The sequence below is a fragment of the Haliotis cracherodii genome, unplaced genomic scaffold (assembly GCF_022045235.1).
Source record: "Haliotis cracherodii isolate W230 unplaced genomic scaffold, xgHalCrac1.p SCAF_32, whole genome shotgun sequence".
NCBI classification, from domain to species: Eukaryota; Metazoa; Mollusca; class Gastropoda; order Lepetellida; family Haliotidae; genus Haliotis; species Haliotis cracherodii.
Window position 1 is genome coordinate 1,539,280 of NW_027266289.1, and position 18,520 is coordinate 1,557,799.

Below are 18,520 nucleotides of genomic sequence, written 5' to 3' on the forward strand. Positions count from 1 at the left end.
TTAAATGCCTTTCGCGGCAATCCATCGGTCTGTCCGCTAGAGTAACTGCCCTTTGTCAAAGGGAAGCTACTCTAACCCTAGTCTATGAGACATCACGTCCACGGTCAGATGTTGTTGACAGTTGGTCTGTCCTGTCATAACGTTAAGAAGTGTAGTCAGATGTACACACAGCGACAAAACGCAACAAGGTAACAATTCACATATATTTCGGCCAAATCCAACTATTTCAATTTGTGGAGAAGGTTTCAAGAGGTCTACAAGCTACTGGTCCCGCTTGGCTAGGCCTCGTGCCCTCGCAAAATTGTTTCGAAATTTATGTTTCCAAAGTTGCCAAAACTTATAAAATGCCTTATCTACGTCACAGTTAGACACTGATTTTCAGTATATAAGACTGTTCTTAATAATGATAGCAATTATTCCTGTAGTTTATCCAGATTGCTGATGGTTAATTCTAACTCGATCCCTGAATAACGAAGGCGACGCCATGTTTGTTTATAAACAGTGAAAGTAGTCCCTACTTGACCTTTGATATTTGCATCTCTATCCGCATATGACCCCAACGGATATCGTTTTTATCCGTTGGCTTTATCCTGCCGAGAAACCTACCCATTATATGATAAAGGTGTATATGTGCATGTATCTTCTATAGTCTGTGATTCAATGTATTGTCAGTAATTTAGAGATTACAAATAAGTGGTTGAAACACAATTCTCAGTGAAAGAACAATATCCACCATTTTCTTACAACAATATATTAATGTAAATGTTAAATATCAAGATCATACGAAGAAAATGAAACTTAAATATAAAAACAGATGTCACAAAATTACTATTAGTTTCAAGACAGTTTAAGGAAATAGATGAAATACCTTAACACAAACAATTTCCATGATGAACACCCAGCACGTGAGTTTGTCAGTGTGTCTTTTTACAAAAAAAGCAAGTTCTTTACTAGTATCAACGTTCCCGAGCTTGTCAAAACTCGAGATATGTAGCACATGACTATATTCTTATTGCTGAGGTTTGAGGTTAACACACTATCTCTTCTTCAGGTGAAATGATGAAGGAGTAAACACAAAATAAAGAGGTTGACATCCATTAATTATCTTCCTTTGTGAAATTTACTGTTAAACAATGTTGTAATTGTATTACATTGTTCCTGTTGATATTATGTACCAGTTCATAGCATTGTGTTTTAACTAGAATTAGTTGGCAGGAGTGTAGTACCATCCATTATTTCGTCTCACATTGTACGAATGATTTGGCTTTCAGCAGAGATCGTGTTAAAAACTCTATTGCTTTTTCATCCCCGACATTGAAAATAATAAACAGAACCTTCTGTTTAGTGTTCTCAGGTCCTTGGGTGCACATGTCGGCATATCAGGATGATCAGGTGCTGAATCTGATGCTTGTGCCCACTTGCTCATAGCTTATGTCTGAGACGATGTTGCCTGTGAAACCATTGATTTTAATCTCTAGGATATGTGAAAAAGACTGATAACATAGTAATGGAGAGAATATAAAAAGTTATGTATACAGTTGAAAACCACTTATCCAGACCTTCATGATATCCATACTCGGAGACAGGATAACGTATATGGATTTATCAGGCGGTATTTATGTCATCAGTTATATAATCTATCTTTTTCCTGTTTTTACCCATTAAAAACCGAATTAGTAACTCTCGGTATTATTAGTCATTTGCGTAGACATTTCGGCCTGCTGGTACGACGGCGACATTTTGATTGTGTGCAAGTTTTCATTTCTGGTATACTCATTTCAACATGAAAGGTGTAATTCAAAACTGCAATTTAGCGATTCCATGCCGCAAAAACGTGATTTCGAAATGCAATCAGATACAAAACACAATGGCAAATATTGAAACAAGGCCTAGTTCGAACACATTTCGGTTGAAGCCATCTTCTTCCTCTTAAGATAAAATAAATGTCCAAAATGACATCTGTATCCCCAGTAACATCTGTCTGAATAAATGATCCAAGAGAGCGTGTATCTTAAATTGCTGACAACATCCCCATTCTTTTCAATCATGACTGACAAAATAACTGTCGACTTCTTTACCATGACTATGTATCATTTGTCAACAACAGGGCTGCCTCTTGCATGCTATCGTAACTCAGTTGTGTAGATAGGTGCTCATGTTGTCAACAACAGGGCTGCCTCTTGCATGCTATCGTAACTCAGTTGTGTAGATAGGTGCTCATGTTGTCAACAACAGGGCTGCCTCTTGCATGCCATCGTATCTCAGTTGTGTAGATGGGTGATCATGTTGTCAACAACAGGGCTGACTCCGCCATGTTATTTGCTGACTTTGCTGAATTTCGCGTAAAACAACAAACAAAAAAGACTGACGTACATCCGTGTTATATCTTATTATCCTATTATTATATTAAACAGCAATTGTACTGACGTTATCATCTTGTGAATCTCAGTTCCTCAATCGATGACACCCATTAACCAAAGACAGAGTAATGTCACAACCACTGGATGTAACAGAAAGTATATAGACATGCTTTATCCTTAATTACATGAACAAGCTGTTGTCATTCGTCTTAATTGTAATATTGTTGTCAGCCGATTTGGAAATGTTTATTTATGTATTAATGTTTGTGTCACGTATCAACACTTTGTAGATGTTAGGATGTGTACACAGGTAACTTTGTGTCACAGCGACTCCCACACCAGCAGACTGCGACAACCTCCATGTAGCCAGCGGGAACGGTGACCTGGAGAGAGTGAGGTGGATCCTGTCTGCAGGTGATGTCAACATCAATTGTAGATTGTAGAGCATGATGTGGGCAGCACGGTATGGACACAGGGAGGTGGTGGAGCTCCTTGTGAGTGAAGGCGCCGATGTGTCACTGCTGGACAGGCACTGCAATAACCTTTACTGGGCTTGCGTGGCAGGAGACGTGGAGACGATGAAGTGTGTCCTGTCTCTGAACGTGGGAGACATCGACGCAAGGAACAATGACGAGTGGTCAGCAGCCGACATGGCTGAGTTGAGTTGGGTTTAGCTAAAAACGGGTGAACCGGGATTCGAACCGCCAATCATCGGTTTTTGGCGTACCCAAAGGATGCAACGCTGCACAGCGAATCACGGCGCCTGAGACGACTGAGTGGCGTATCTCTGGAGTCCCTCCGCACTCAGTGAAGGCAGCGTTGTGTTTGCGTAGATGGTGGAGGAGGATAGTGTCACTGTGACGTGGTGTGCCGTTCACGCTGTCGTGTGGAAACATGACATGTTTAAGTGGAAAATGTGTGTTGTTTTAGAAGATGAATAAAACATTTAAAAAAACTTCAGACATGTTATGTTTGGAAATTCAGGTGAGAGGATGTGTTAACTGAGAGTAAATAGAGATCATGTCTGATTGGTATGTAAACATCGCACCTCGTCATGTATATATTGACGCCGTTATATAATCCGTCTTAGCTGCACGTCATAAGCTTGGTTGGTTGGTTGGTTTGTTGTTTAACGCCGCACTCAGCAATATTCCAGCTATATGACGGCGGTCACGTCATAAGCATATTATTAGCCTCGAAACATAAAACATTTGTTAACATCTCGCTGCACTCTGTGACCTGAGGCTGAACTGAGGTTCAATCTGCTGATGTGCAGCAAATGTACACAAACAATGATGTCACAATGTTTATGACCTTACGACATTGTCTAAAGGAGACAGTTTTCACTGCCAAATACGATCTTGGTAATTCACAATCTCGTCGTCATGGCATTTGCATACACAAGTCGGCATAGTTTAACTAAGGCAAAATATACATCTTTTTCCCTAGATTTAGGTTGCAAATTGTTGGTGCTGAAATTTATGAAATAAATAAATAAAATAAATATGACCAGTGAGGCATCTGTGACCAGCTTCAAATCTGGCTCACAGCAATTGTTCAGCAGCAATACTTCTGAACGATACAAACGTAAATGTCAAGCGAACCGAAAGAAAAGCAACAGCACCTTTTCCACAGCAAATATAAATCTATTGTACGATTCCGACTATATCATGTGATGTGTTTATGAATCACTATTGGGGCGATCGGGTAGTCTAGTGGTTAAAGCCTTCGCTCGTCACGCTGAAGACCCAGGTTCGGTTCCGACATGGGTAAAATGTGTGAAGCCTCGGACATCAATTTTGTCATTGATGCGTCAAATTTAGAGAGGTCTAGTATGCAACTTTTTTAAACCTTACTGAGGCTTTGAATGTAGTAATCTTCATAAAACAACGTATGAGCAAGAAAAGTACGGAAACTGCGCGTTTTCTTAGCCCTGGGCGTTTTACAGAATAAGCAGATTTTAGCTGAGAAGCACAATATCTAAATTTAAGGGCAGGGCTTAGGAACCACAGATGATCAAAGCATGAAAGAAAGAATGACTGTCACATGTGAAATGAGAGGGCAACACTTTAACAAAATAAATTCTTTTCTTTTTAAAAGAGTGAGTTAGCCCCCTGTCAACAAAGTAACAAGAATCCAATAGCGCAATTATGAGTGTTTGTCACATGCGTTAAAACTATCCTACTGAGTATCTAGAATATCATCTGTATTAAGGGCCCAATGTGTCGTGTAAAGATGGAAAACACTAACAGGTTTGGTGCAACATTTGGTCAAAGTGGCCATATGGAAGCGTGCTACAACAATTCTTGAAGGTCCCCCGGTTTGGGAAATCAATCAGTTTTACCATTTGATTGAAGTCCATTGGCATATACACGTTTTAATATTGTTATTTGTATGCGAATAAATAACAAGGAGGCTTAATAAGTGCACTCCCGGTGTTTTTTTTTCAAAAAGGACATTTCGCGTCTGATTCGCACAGTTGTCATTACAGCGAGGGGCTAGCCAAGTGGTCAAAACGTTTGCTCGTCTCGCCCAAGTCATGCATGTAACTTCTATTCCCCACATGAGAAGAAAGCGTGGATCGTATTTCTGATGTCCCCGGACGTTCTACTGCTGGAATACTGCACATAATAAACGGCATGAAACCATACTCACTCACTCTGTCCCCGTAAGTTGGCATGTACTGTAACTCGTACATACGCGTTTAACTCACTTGGTGCCACGGGACCGTAGATGGAAATGACCCTTTTTATCTGTGCATTGAGATGTCAAACACTGAGTGCGCAAAATCAAGATTATAACCGTCACCATAGCTTTAACATAGCGTGATTGACATTTTTAACAGTGCTGCGGAAGTCGAAGTATTGTGAGATTAGTAAAGTAGTTTCCGACCATTTTCTGCCTAGTTTAAACTTCAAGCAAAGGGCGGCGAATTTTGGTTCTGCACCCTTGTCACATGCATGTAACTGTTTTAGTGTCAGGGAGCCAATCTGAAAAATATATCCGATTACACTACTCAAAAAGATTTACTTTTCCTTACCATAGAGTTTTGGGCCTAAGACTACTGAGTTTACTCCGCAAGAGAAGTTGTTTTCAAGTATAGCATATTTTATTGAATGCGTGTCTTGGCGATTTGGCGGGCGCTACAATCAAACACTCTGTGCAGATTATCGTAATGTTAATGACGCTGATTGACAGAAAATATTCAAATCTAAGATATGTAAAGACAACTATGTCTGTTAATATAAATGTGGTACAAATTAGAGGCGGGAAGTTCACGATCACCACCAAGTCCAAAGTGAGCGACAGGGGAAAATGTGTGTTGTTTTAGAAGATGAATAAAACATTTAAAAAAAACTTCATATATAGGTTATGCTTGGAACTTCTGGTGAAAGGATTTGTTAACTGAGAGTAAATCGAGATCATGTGTTATTGGTATGTTAACATCGCACCTCGTCATGTATATATTGACGCCGTTATATAAACTGTCTTAGCTGCACGTCATAAGTATATTATTAGTCTCGAAACGTAAAACATTTGTTTACATCTCGCTGCACTCTGTGACCTGAGGCTGAACTGAGGTTCAATCTGCTGATGTGCAGCAAATGTACACAAACAATGATGTTACAATGCTAATGGCCTTACGACATTGTCTAAAGGAGACGGTTTTCTCTGCCAAATATGATCTTGGTAATTCACAATCTCGTCGGCATGGCATTTGCATACACAAGACGGCATAGTTTAACTAAGGCAAAATATACATCTTTTTCCCTAGATTTGGGTTGCAAATTGTTGGTGCTAAAATTTATGAAATAAATAAATAAAATGAATATGACCAGTGAGGCATCTGTTTCTCACACTTTTCACCATTTCAATAAAGTTACCTGCTTCAAATCTGGCTCACAGCAATTGTTCAGCAGCAATACTTTGAACGATACAAACGTAAATGTCAAGCGAACCAAAAGAAAAGCAACAACACCCTTTCCACAGCAAATATATATCGATTGTACCTTTCCTACTATATCATATGATGTGTTTATGAATCACTATTGGGGCGGTCGGGTAGCCTAGTGGTTAAAGCCTTCGCTCGTCTCGCTGAAGACCCGGGTTCGGTTCCCAACATGGGTGCAATGTGTGAAGCCCATTTCTGGTGTCCACCGCCGTGATATTGCTGGAATCTTGCTTAAAGCGGCGTAAAACCATACTCACAATGAATTATTATCAAATAGTAATGAAACCAGGTGAACGTATCCTGCCCCACCAGTGGCACACGTCACAAACGCATTGCAAGTCAATTGTTTACCTAAAGTAACACGAAACACATGGTACAAGTCAAAATTGGTAATTGCATCGGACATCAATTTTGTCATTGATGCGTCAAATTTAGAGAGGTCTAATTTGCAACTTTTTTAAACCTTACTGAGGCTTTGAATGTAGTAATCTTCATAAAACAACGTATGAGCAAGAAAAGTACGGAAACTGCGCGTTTTCTTAGCCCTGGGCGTTTTACAGAATAAGCAGATTTTAGCTGAGAAGCACAATATCTAAATTTAAGGGCAGGGCTTAGGAACAACAGATGATCAAAGCATGAAAGAAAGAATGACTGTCACATGTGAAATGAAACAATACTCACAAGTGAAGTGAGAGAGCAACACTTTAACAAAATAAATTCTTTTCTTTTTTAAAGAGTGAGTTAGTCCCCTGTCAACAAAGTAACAAGAATCCAATAGCGCAATTATGAGTGTTTGTCACATGCATTAAAACTATCCTACTGATGAGTATCTAGAATACCATCTATGTTAAGGGCCCAATGTGTCGTGTAAACATGGAAACCTCTAACAAGTTTGGTGCAACATTTGGTCAAAGTGGCCATATGGAAGGTGCTACAACAATTCTTGAAGATCTCCCGGTTTGGGAAATCAATCAGTTTTACCATTTAATTGAAGCCCAGTGGCATAAACACGTTTTAATATTGTTATTTTTATGCGAATAAATAACAAGGAGGTTTAAAACGTGCACTCCCGGTGTAAATGTTAAAGGGTGTTTTTTTTCCAAAAGGACATTTCGCGTCTGATTCTCACAGTTGTCATTACAGCGAGGGGCCTCAGTTTCTGTAAATGAAACACGCGGTAGAGAAAAAATACAACCACTATAAACATCCACTTAACTTGATGACAGCTATAGTTGACGAGTTAACCAGTTATGGACTGAATGTCACTGTAAAGTTCGATTTGCTTTTCTTTTCTTTGAAATGATAATGGTGTTATGATTGCTTTGCTGAAATAGTAAATATCGTTTGTCTAATGTACATGGAACATGTTTGATTGTGCAAGATAATTATTGATAACTATTTATGAATGTATAGACAATGTAATATAAAATCTCCTCCGAAAATGGAATATGTTATCATAACACGATGTGGTTCGTATTTCCAACATTTTGCATTTGGTATGAAATCTAATGATGATTACATTTACAAATTATTAATGTTAATTGAACTCTTGATTGCCATATGATATTCTATCGCAAGTCATTAACATTTTTATGCTGTAGCTGTTGTGTTAGCAAGGAGTAAACACGTTGTTGTTGTTGTTGTTGTTGTTTTTATTTTTCAATGGTGTTGCAATCTCCAATTGTATTTGTATAAGCTAAGGACTTAGTCACACATTCAGGATTTTTACGGCTGTCCTTGATATGACTATTCCCGATTAAAATGAGTGAGTGAGTGAGTGAGTGAGTGAGTGAGGTTCCAGTAAAAACATGTAGGAAATCGCTCTTGGCGACCCAATCCTTTCTCCCGATTCCAGATCACAATGCTAACTTCAAGCCCAACGATGACCTAAATACCTGGAATCATCATTAACGTAAAAAAGATCCACATATTTATCTTCCACAAGGAACGTGCACACTTGCGTGCTCGGCGCTATCACAAATTACAGTGTCATATGGTTTCTATAACAAGACTTTTTTATCAACATTGTGTAGTTGGTTAGCATACCATCGTTTATGTAGAAAACAAATACATATTGTGCGCGTGGCGTGCATGGCTTCTTGCTGGATAAACAATAAACAGTTCGACAGAACACAGCCCACAGCACAGCACAGAACACAGCGCAGAGCACGCAGGTTACTTCACACAACAAACAACACTAAGCAAACAGAACACATAACACAGCAAAGAACACATTACACATCACAGAACACAGAACATGACACACAACACAAAGCACACAGAACACATAACACAGCACGCAGCACATGATACAACACACAGAACACAGCACAGAACTCATCACACAGCACGGAACAGAGCACACAGCACAAAACCATGAACAAAGCGCAGAACACATTACTCGGCACAGAACACACAACATGACACAGCAAGCAGCACGTGATACAACGCACAGAACACAGAACACGGCACAGATCACATCACACAGCACAGAACACAGCACACAACACACACCACAGGACACATAACACAGAACGGAACACTGAACACTAAACACAGAACAGGACACAGCTCATATCACATCACACAGCACGGAACACAGCACACTGCACAGAACATTAACACAGAACACAGGAAAACACACAGCTCATATCACATCACACAGCACGGAACACAGCACACTGCACAGAACATTAACACAGAACACAGAACAACAGACACCTCAGATCACATCACACAGCACGGAACACAGGAAACAGCACAGAACATTAACAGAGAACACAGGAAAACACACAGCTCATATCACATCACACAGCACGGAACACAGCACACAGCACAGAACATTAACACAGAACACAGAACAACAGACACCTCATATCACATCACACAGCACGGAACACAGGAAACAGCACAGAACATTAACAGAGAACGCAGAACTGCACACGGCTCAGACCCCATCACACAGCACGGAACACAGCACACAGTACAGAACATTACCACGGAACACAGAACAGCACATAGCTTAGGTCACAGCACACAGCACGGAACACAGAACACAGTACAGAACACAGAACAGCATACAGCTCAGATCATATCATACAACATAGAACACAGAACACAGTACAGAACACAGAGCACAGAACACAGAACACAGAATAGCACACAGCTCAGATCACATCACACAACATAGAACACAGAACACAGTACAGAACACAGAGCACAGAACACAGAACACAGAACAGCACACAGCTAATGGCACAGAGAACAGCATAGAACACTGAACATGATGCACATACTTATCTTCCACAAGGAACGTGCACAATCGCGCGCTGGACGCTATCACAAATAAAAGTCTCACGTGTTGTTTTTTTCTGTAACAAGACCTTTTCATCAAAATTATGTAGCTTGTTAGCAGCCCATCGTTTATGTAGAAAACAAATATATATTGCCTACTGCAGACATAATAGGGCTACCCATCGTTATAGCTGTAACCAATTTGTTTATATGACCACCCGCCCCCGCCCCCCAACACACACTGTAATTGGTTGTCAAATCATATACATGCATGGACGGTGCATTCGCGTGGTGAGCATGGCTTCTTGCTGGATAAAAATAAACATTTTGGCAGAACACAGCACAGACCGCATGGAACACCAAAAACCAGCACACAGCAAGCAAATTACTTCACATCAAACAGCATATGATACAACACACATGACACAGAACACAGCTCAGAACACACAACACAGCACAGAACACATCACACATCAAAGAACACAGAACATGACACACAAAACAAAGCACACAGAAAACACCACACAGCACACAACTCATCGCACAGCACGGAACACAGCAAACAGCACAATATCATGAACAAAGCACAGAACACATAACACAGCACAGAACACTGAACACGGCATGGAACATTCAACACAGCATACAACACAGCACACAGCACACAGCACATAACACATCACACAGCACGGAACACTGAACACAGCACGGAACATTCAACACAGCACACAACACATCGCACATCACGGAACATTAACACAGGATACAGAACAACTCACAGCTCATATCACAGCACACAGCACGGAACACAGCACATAGTACAGAACACAGAACACAGAACAGCACACAGCTCAGATCACATCACACAGCACGGTACACAGCATACAGCACATAACACAGAACAGCACACAACATAAAACACAGAACACAGTACAGAACACAGAACAGCACACAGAACACAGCACACAGAACACAGCACACAGCTAATGACACAGAGAACAGCACAGAACACAGTAAAGAACATTGAACATGATGCACATACTTGTCTTCAAAAAGAACGCGCACAATCGCGCGCTCGACGCTATCACAAATTAAAGTCTCACATGTTGTTTTTTTCTATAACAAGACCTTTTCATCAAAATTATGTAGCTTGTTAGCAGCCCATCGTTTATGTAGAAAACAAATACATATTGCCTACTGCAGACATAATAGGGCTACCCATCGTTATAGCTGTAACCAATTTGTTTATATGACCACCCGTCCCCACCTGCCCCCATCCCCCAACACACACTGTAATTTGTTGACAAATCATATACATGCATGGACGGTGCATTCGCGTGGCGTGCATGGCTTCTTGCTGAATAAAAATAAAACTTTTGGCAGAACACAGCACAGACCACAGCATGGAATACCAAAAAACCAGCACACCGCACACAGCACAGAGCACGCAGATTACTTCACATCAAACATAATATGATACGACACACAAGACACAGAACACAGAACACAGAACACAGAACAATAACACAGAACAATAACACAGAACACTGAACACAGAACACTGAACACAGAACACTGAACACAGAATACAGAAGAGCACACAGCTCAGAACACACCACACAGCTCAGAACACAGCACACAACACAGAACACAAAACAGAACACTGAACACAGAATACAGAACAGCACAAAGTTCAGAACACAGAACACAGAACAGATCACATCACACAGTACGGAGCATAGAACACAGCACAGAACATTAACACAGAACACAGAACAGCACACAGCTCAGATCACATCACACAGCACGGAACACAGCACACAGCACAGAACGCAACACAGAATACAGAACAGCACAAAGCTCAGAACACAGCACACAGCCAAGAACACAACACACATCACAGAGCACATTACATCACACTGCACAGAACATAAAACAAAACACAGCACATAACACAGAAGACAGCACACAGCACAGAGCACATTACATCACACAGCACAGAACACAACACACATCACACAGCACAGAACACAGCACATATCACACAGAACACACAGCACAGCACACAGCACAGAGAATACCCATCACAGATGGCAAACCCTAGATGACTGAGCCAGGTACAAGTGGTCACACACACACTGATGACACACCACAACACACAACGGAATACACGACCCGCCTCGGTATTAAGGGGCTAAAACAAGGACTGGTCGAATTGGAGTCAGTTTCCGGTGTCTGAGTGGGGTATTCATGTTAAAATGCGGACTAGTACAAGCAGCCCCACACACACACACACACACACACGCACGCACGCACGCACGCACGCACGCACGCACGCACGCACGCACGCACGCACGCACGCACGCACGCACGCACACACACACACACACACACACACGTACATGCAGTCGCTATATAAGTGCAATAATCTTGGACGCGACGTTAAACACCATTTCACCTCACCTCACCACCTCACCTCACCAACGGAATACACACAACACAAATAGACAAACTTCCAAAACACCAAAACGAAAACGCAAATTCACCCCGCGCAAAAGTGGCAACATGAATGCCAGACAGCTGTTAGCCAGAGGATCAACACGGGGCAAAGATATTTTATAGATACATACCTACTGATGCCATGTAAGTACCTGTACTGTCAAAACGCGCACATATGTATCCCAGAAGGTAAACCAAATTGTAAATTCAGAATCAGGATATGAGAACATGGCATGAGTTTAAATCTTGATGTAATGATAAGTAGAAACAGAAAAAAACAGAAATTCAAAGCAACACCAGTGATACGTTTTCCGGCAATGACTTCCTGAAACATTTGCTATTGCTTTTACCGCCTCCGTGGTCCAGAGGTACAGCGTCCGCCCGGAGAGCGGAAGATCCGGGGTTCGATCCCCGATCGCGTCATACCAAAAGACGTTAAAAGATGGTACTTGTTGTTACCCTGTCTGGCGCTCGGCATTAAGGGGCTTTAACAAAGACTGTATCTGAGTGGGGTATTCATGTTTAACTACGGCATGGTATCTCAGTGAGCTAGCACTTTAGGTCGGCATCAGTCCGGACTAGTTCAAGCAGCCAGCACGCACGCATGCACGCACGCACGCACGCGAGCACGCACGCACGCACGCACGCACGCACGCACGCACGCACACACACACACACATGCGCATGCACGTCGCTGTATATAAATTCAATAATCTTGGACGCGACGACAAACCCAATTTCTCCTCACCTGCTATTGTTTTCAAGACACAAGAGGTATTAGGTTGACATAGCCATAGTGGTATACATGATATATGTTTAAAGTGTTTTCAGAATAGAATGGTATAAAAACTGTTTTCTTGGCACATGATAATGTTTGCAACATATCTGTGCGTATTTTTGTGAGTATGCATGTTTTATGTAACCTTGAATCATACTTCTCTCTACCTCCCCGACGTTTAGTACACTGTCAGTGTACTGCTGTAGTCTGACACGTAAGTTAATCAGGCTGTTGAAAAAGTTGTTTTCCTTCCAACACGAAACTGGGTCCACGTTTCCCGCATAGTGATCTGTAAGTAAGGAAAGGCTGCGATGTGATATTTGCTGTGAGCCACTGAGAAATGCCGGTAAACGAGAAGCAAGTGTGAGCGCGAGATGTTGGTTACATAGACTTGCGGCTAGTCTCCGTCACCAGATTCCAAGGCTGTGGTTGGAGTTAACGCAACCCGCCCTTATCTCACCAGGTGAGGCCCACTCCTTGAGATAATTAAACTAATTTTGAAAAGTTTTTATTCGATTAATATCATGAAAAAAACATCTAGACTTTGTCGGATGTGTTACCTGTGAACAAATGTTCTGCAACCTACATGTAATATATATCTTTAATAATCGTGTGTATAACTGCATCGCTTCTACTACTGTCTGTCGTCTGCGTTTCCTTTCAGAATACAACAGCTATAGTTTCATCACTGCCACTTGTTTCCCTAGTATCAATCTTGTACGGTTAATGATGAACACTATTAATGTGTTTGATCTTTGCAAGTTCTACCCTGTACTATATGCTAATTGCATGTGCTACCTTCAGAATCAGGATAGGAAAACATGACATGAGTTTACAAACTTGAATTGAATCAAAGCTATTAATATGTTTTCACAGCAATGACGCCCTGAAACATTTGTTATTGTTTTCAAGGAACAAGAAGTATTAGGTGGACACCATCTTCCTCCTCCATTGTTCTGTGTATATGACGACAGCTACTCCAGTGTTTTAGCATTGTTCTGTGTATATGACGACAGCTACTTCAGTGTTTCACCATTGTTCTGTGTATATGACAACGGCTACTCCAGTGTTTAACCATTGTTCTGTGTATATGACGACAGCTACTCCAATTTGTACCATTGTTCTGTGTATATGACGACAGCTACTCCAATGCTTTACCATTGTTCTGTGTATATGACGACAGCTACTCCAATTATTTGCCATTGTTCTGTGTATATGGCGACATATACTTCAATGATTTGCCATTGTTCTGTGTATATGACGACAGTTACTCCAGTGTTTTACCATTGTTCTGTGTATATGACGACTGCTACTCCAGTGTTTTACCATTGTTCTGTGTATATGACGACTGCTACTCCAGTGTTTTACCATTGTTCTGTGTATATGACGACTGCTACTCCAGTGTTTTACCATTGTTCTGTGTATATGACGAAGGCTACTCCAGTGTTTTACCATTGTTCTGTGTATATGACGACAGCTACTCCAGTTTTTTCCATTGTTCTGTGCAAATGACGACAGCTACTCCAGTGTTTTTCCAGTGTTCTGTGCAAATGACGACAGCTACTGCAGTGTTTTACCATTGTTCTGTGCATATGACGACAGCTACTCCAGTTTTGTCCATTCTTCTGTGTATATAACTACAGCTACTCCAATGAGTCGCCATTGTTCTGTGTATATGACGACAGCTACTCCAATGATTTGCAATTGTTCTGTGTATATGACGACAGCTACTCCAATGATTTGCCATTGTTCTGTGTATATGACGAAAGCTACTCCAATGTTTTGCCATTGTTCTGTGTATATGACGACAGCTACTCCAGTGTTTTACCATTGCTCTGTGTAAATGACGACTGTTACTCCAGTGTTTTAGAATCGTTTTGTGCAAATGACGACAGCTACTGCAGTGTTTTACCATAGTTCTGTGCATATGAAGACAGCTACTCCAATGTAGTTCCATTCTTCTGTGTATATGACGACGGCTACTCCAATGTTCTGCCATTGTTCTGTGTATATGACGACAGCTACTCCAGTGTTTTTCCATTGTTCTGTGCAAATGACGACAGCTACTCCAGTGTTTTTCCAGTGTTCTGTGCAAATGACGACAGCTACTGCAGTGTTTTACCATTGTTCTGTGCATATGAAGACAGCTACTCCAATGTAGTTCCATTCTTCTGTGTAAATGACGACAGCTACTCCAATGAGTCGCCATTGGTCTGTGTATATGACGACAGCTACTCCAATGATTTGCCATTGTTCTGTGTATATGACGACAGCTACTCCAATAATTTGCCATTGTTCTGTGTATATGACGACAGCTACTCCAATGTTTTGCTATTGTTCTGTGTATATGACGACAGCTACTCCAGTGTTTTACCATTGCTCTGTGTATATGACGACAGATACTCCAATGATTTGCCATTGTTCTGTGTATATGACGACAGCTAATCCAATGATTTGCCATTGTTCTGTGTATATGACGACAGATACTCCAATGATTTGCCATTGTTCTGTGTATATGACGACAGCTACTCCAATGATATGCCATTGTTCTGTGTATATGACGACAGCTACTCCAGTGTTTTACCAGTAATGACGTCACAGGGCTTTTGAAAGGAAAATTGCTGTTGTTGCTGATAAGCACATGTGTCTCGAACTACAGTAGTTGTAGTCAGTGAGTGAGTATTGTTTTGTGATGTTTAAGCAGTATTCCAGCAATATCACGGCGGGGGACACCAGAACTGGGCTTCACACATTGTACTTATGTGGGGAAGCGAATCCGGGTCTTCGGGGCGACGAACGAACGCTTTTACCACTAGTCTACTCGACCGCCCCTAGTTGAAGGTCTAATCAGGAATGTGTGAGTGTTGTTGTTGTCGTTGATGTCACATGTGTCTCATACCAGAGTTGTTAGGGGTTTAGCCAGGAGTGAGTGAGTGAGTGTTGTTGATGTCAAATGTGTCTTATACTAGAGTAGTTAGGGGTTTAGCCAGGAGTGAGTGAGTGAGTGTTGTTGTTGGTGTCATATGTGTCTTATACTAGAGTAGTTAGGGGTTTAGCCAGGAGTGAGTGAGTGAGTGAGTGTTGTTGTTGATGTCACATGTGTCTTATACTAGAGTAGTTAGGGGTTTAGCCAGGAGTGAGTGAGTGTTGTTGTTGATGTCACATGTGTCTCATACCAGAGTAGTTAGGGGTTTAGCCAGGAGTGAGTGAGTGTTGTTGTTGATGTCACATGTTTATCCATGAGTGAGTGAGTGTTGTTGTTGATGTCAAATGTGTCTTATACTAGAGTAGTTAGGGGTTTAGCCAGGAGTGAGTGAGTGAGTGTTGTTGTTGGTGTCATATGTGTCTTATACTAGAGTAGTTAGGGGTTTAGCCAGGAGTGAGTGAGTGAGTGAGTGTTGTTGTTGATGTCACATGTGTCTTATACCAGAGTAGTTAGGGGTTTAGCCAGGAGTGAGTGAGTGTTGTTGTTGATGTCACATGTGTCTCATACCAGAGTAGTTAGGGGTTTAGCCAGGAGTGAGTGAGTGTTGTTGTTGATGTCACATGTTTAGCCATGAGTGAGTGAGTGTTGTTGTTGATGTCAAATGTGTCTTATACTAGAGTAGTTAGGGGTTTAGCCAGGAGTAAGTGAGTTTGAGTTGTTGTTGATGTCAAATGTGTCTCGAACTGCAGTAGTTAGGGGTTTAACCAGTAGAAAGTGAGTTTAAGTTGTTGTTGATGTCAAATGTGTCTCGAACTGCAGTAGTTAGGGGTTAAGCCAGGAGTAAGTGAGTTTGAGTTGTTGTTGATGTCAAATGTGTCTAGAACTGCAGTAGTTGGGGTTTAGCCAGTAGAAAGTGAGTTTAAGTTGTTGTTGATGTCAAATGTGTCTTATTCTAGAGTAGTTAGGGGCTTTGCCACGAGTATGTGAGTGACTGTTGTTGTTGTTGATGTCAAATGTGTCTCGAACTGCAGTAGTTGGGGGTAGCTCAACAGCAGATGTCCTGTTTTATTCGCGATAAACCGAATCTTAATGTTTGGCAAGTCAAAGGAAAAGTGCCAACATCCTGTACCGAGTTTCGTACAGGTCACTCTGACATCGGCTAAACTTAATGTGAAGTCATCTGACCGTAATCCATACTTTCTTGAAACATATGATGTCCATTAATGTTTCCACAAATAACTAATATGCAATTAACTAAATCTTAGTGTCCCAATGTTCAAACGGGTCAAGCTGACATGCAGAGTACTGACGTCAATTATGCATGTATGTCTCGTCTAACAGGTGTGTTAGTGTGGCGCTACAATGCCTTGCTTCTTACAGCACAGATATAGTTTCTTATTCTCTATACCTCCAACATGGGGCGACTAAATGCGACAGCAGTAGAGTATTGATAAGTAGAGTAAGAGATGACCTTTTTATAAAAGCATTCTGTATAAAGAGGATTAAAAGCACAAACAGCCTCCACATACTGACTTTGTCTCAGAGAAGCTCTTAAGGCTCAAAGGCAGAGCCTCCGTCTCTGATGATGCATAGAATCTAGTTTTTTTTTAAACTCACGTTTACAACCTCCACCATATACGATTGAGATGTAATCCAGTTTAGAGCACTCTACGGTTGAGGGAGTGTTTTCTGATCACCTCCCCACTTTGAATCCGAAACGACTTTCAATGGAGCAAGTGGCTTCAGGCATTTATTTTTTAAGTAATTAATGTGTGGCAGAAAGGTCTAATTTTTCTTTCACCCTTTCCTTTCTTTTTTTTGATAGATTTGACGTCATGAGGAAAGAAACTTACCTGATGTCCATATGTCATCAACAATAATGAAAAGGGATTCTAAACATGGGTCTGTTAAATGCTTCAGGAGTTGATAATTAGTTGATAATATCAGTGTCTTTATAGTATGTTGCTTGTAAACATATTGCACCTGGTTTGAAATTTTGAATGTAGAATTGTAAGTCATTATATTTATTCCTAAGTCCTTTACAGTTCCATTGTATTATATTTGATGCTTGAGCCTTGACGGCTCAAATGGTAATCTCTTATGTGAACATCAGCACCAAAGCGGTTGAGGAGACATAATCTCCGAGGATGAGAGGGCATTGGGTGTTTGATGGACATTTAATTTTTATTTCACCTTTTTCTTTCTTTTTTGATAACTTTTGTTCTGCATTTGCTGGTTCGACATGAATTGTCTCAGTATCAGCCTGAAAGGGAGAATATGTCGATTCGGATTGATTGTCAGCGTGACAGACGAAGCTACAACAGGTTGATCAGACTTGATCCATGTCAACTCAATCCGACACAGAACAGATAAAGAGGTTGTGGCAGATTTGGCTACAGCAGAAGAAGAATTTAGAGTAAAAGTAAGCTGCCTGGCGACGGCAAAGCTGATGTTTCGTTCTTGTTTAGTTTACGAATTTTGATTTCTGTTTGATAAAAAGGGCAGAACTTGGAAGTGGCCATGTGTTGCCCATCACAGTTTGAACATTTCAAATCTTGAGGACAATCTGCACTTTTATTGTTGTCATTCATAACGATGACAAACCATGGAATGTGTGCAGGTTTTCAAACCATGTCCACTTCTTTTACATTTAAATCATCGGAGTGTATTGGGGACATACATCTTCACTCCGATGTTGACATAACGAGCTT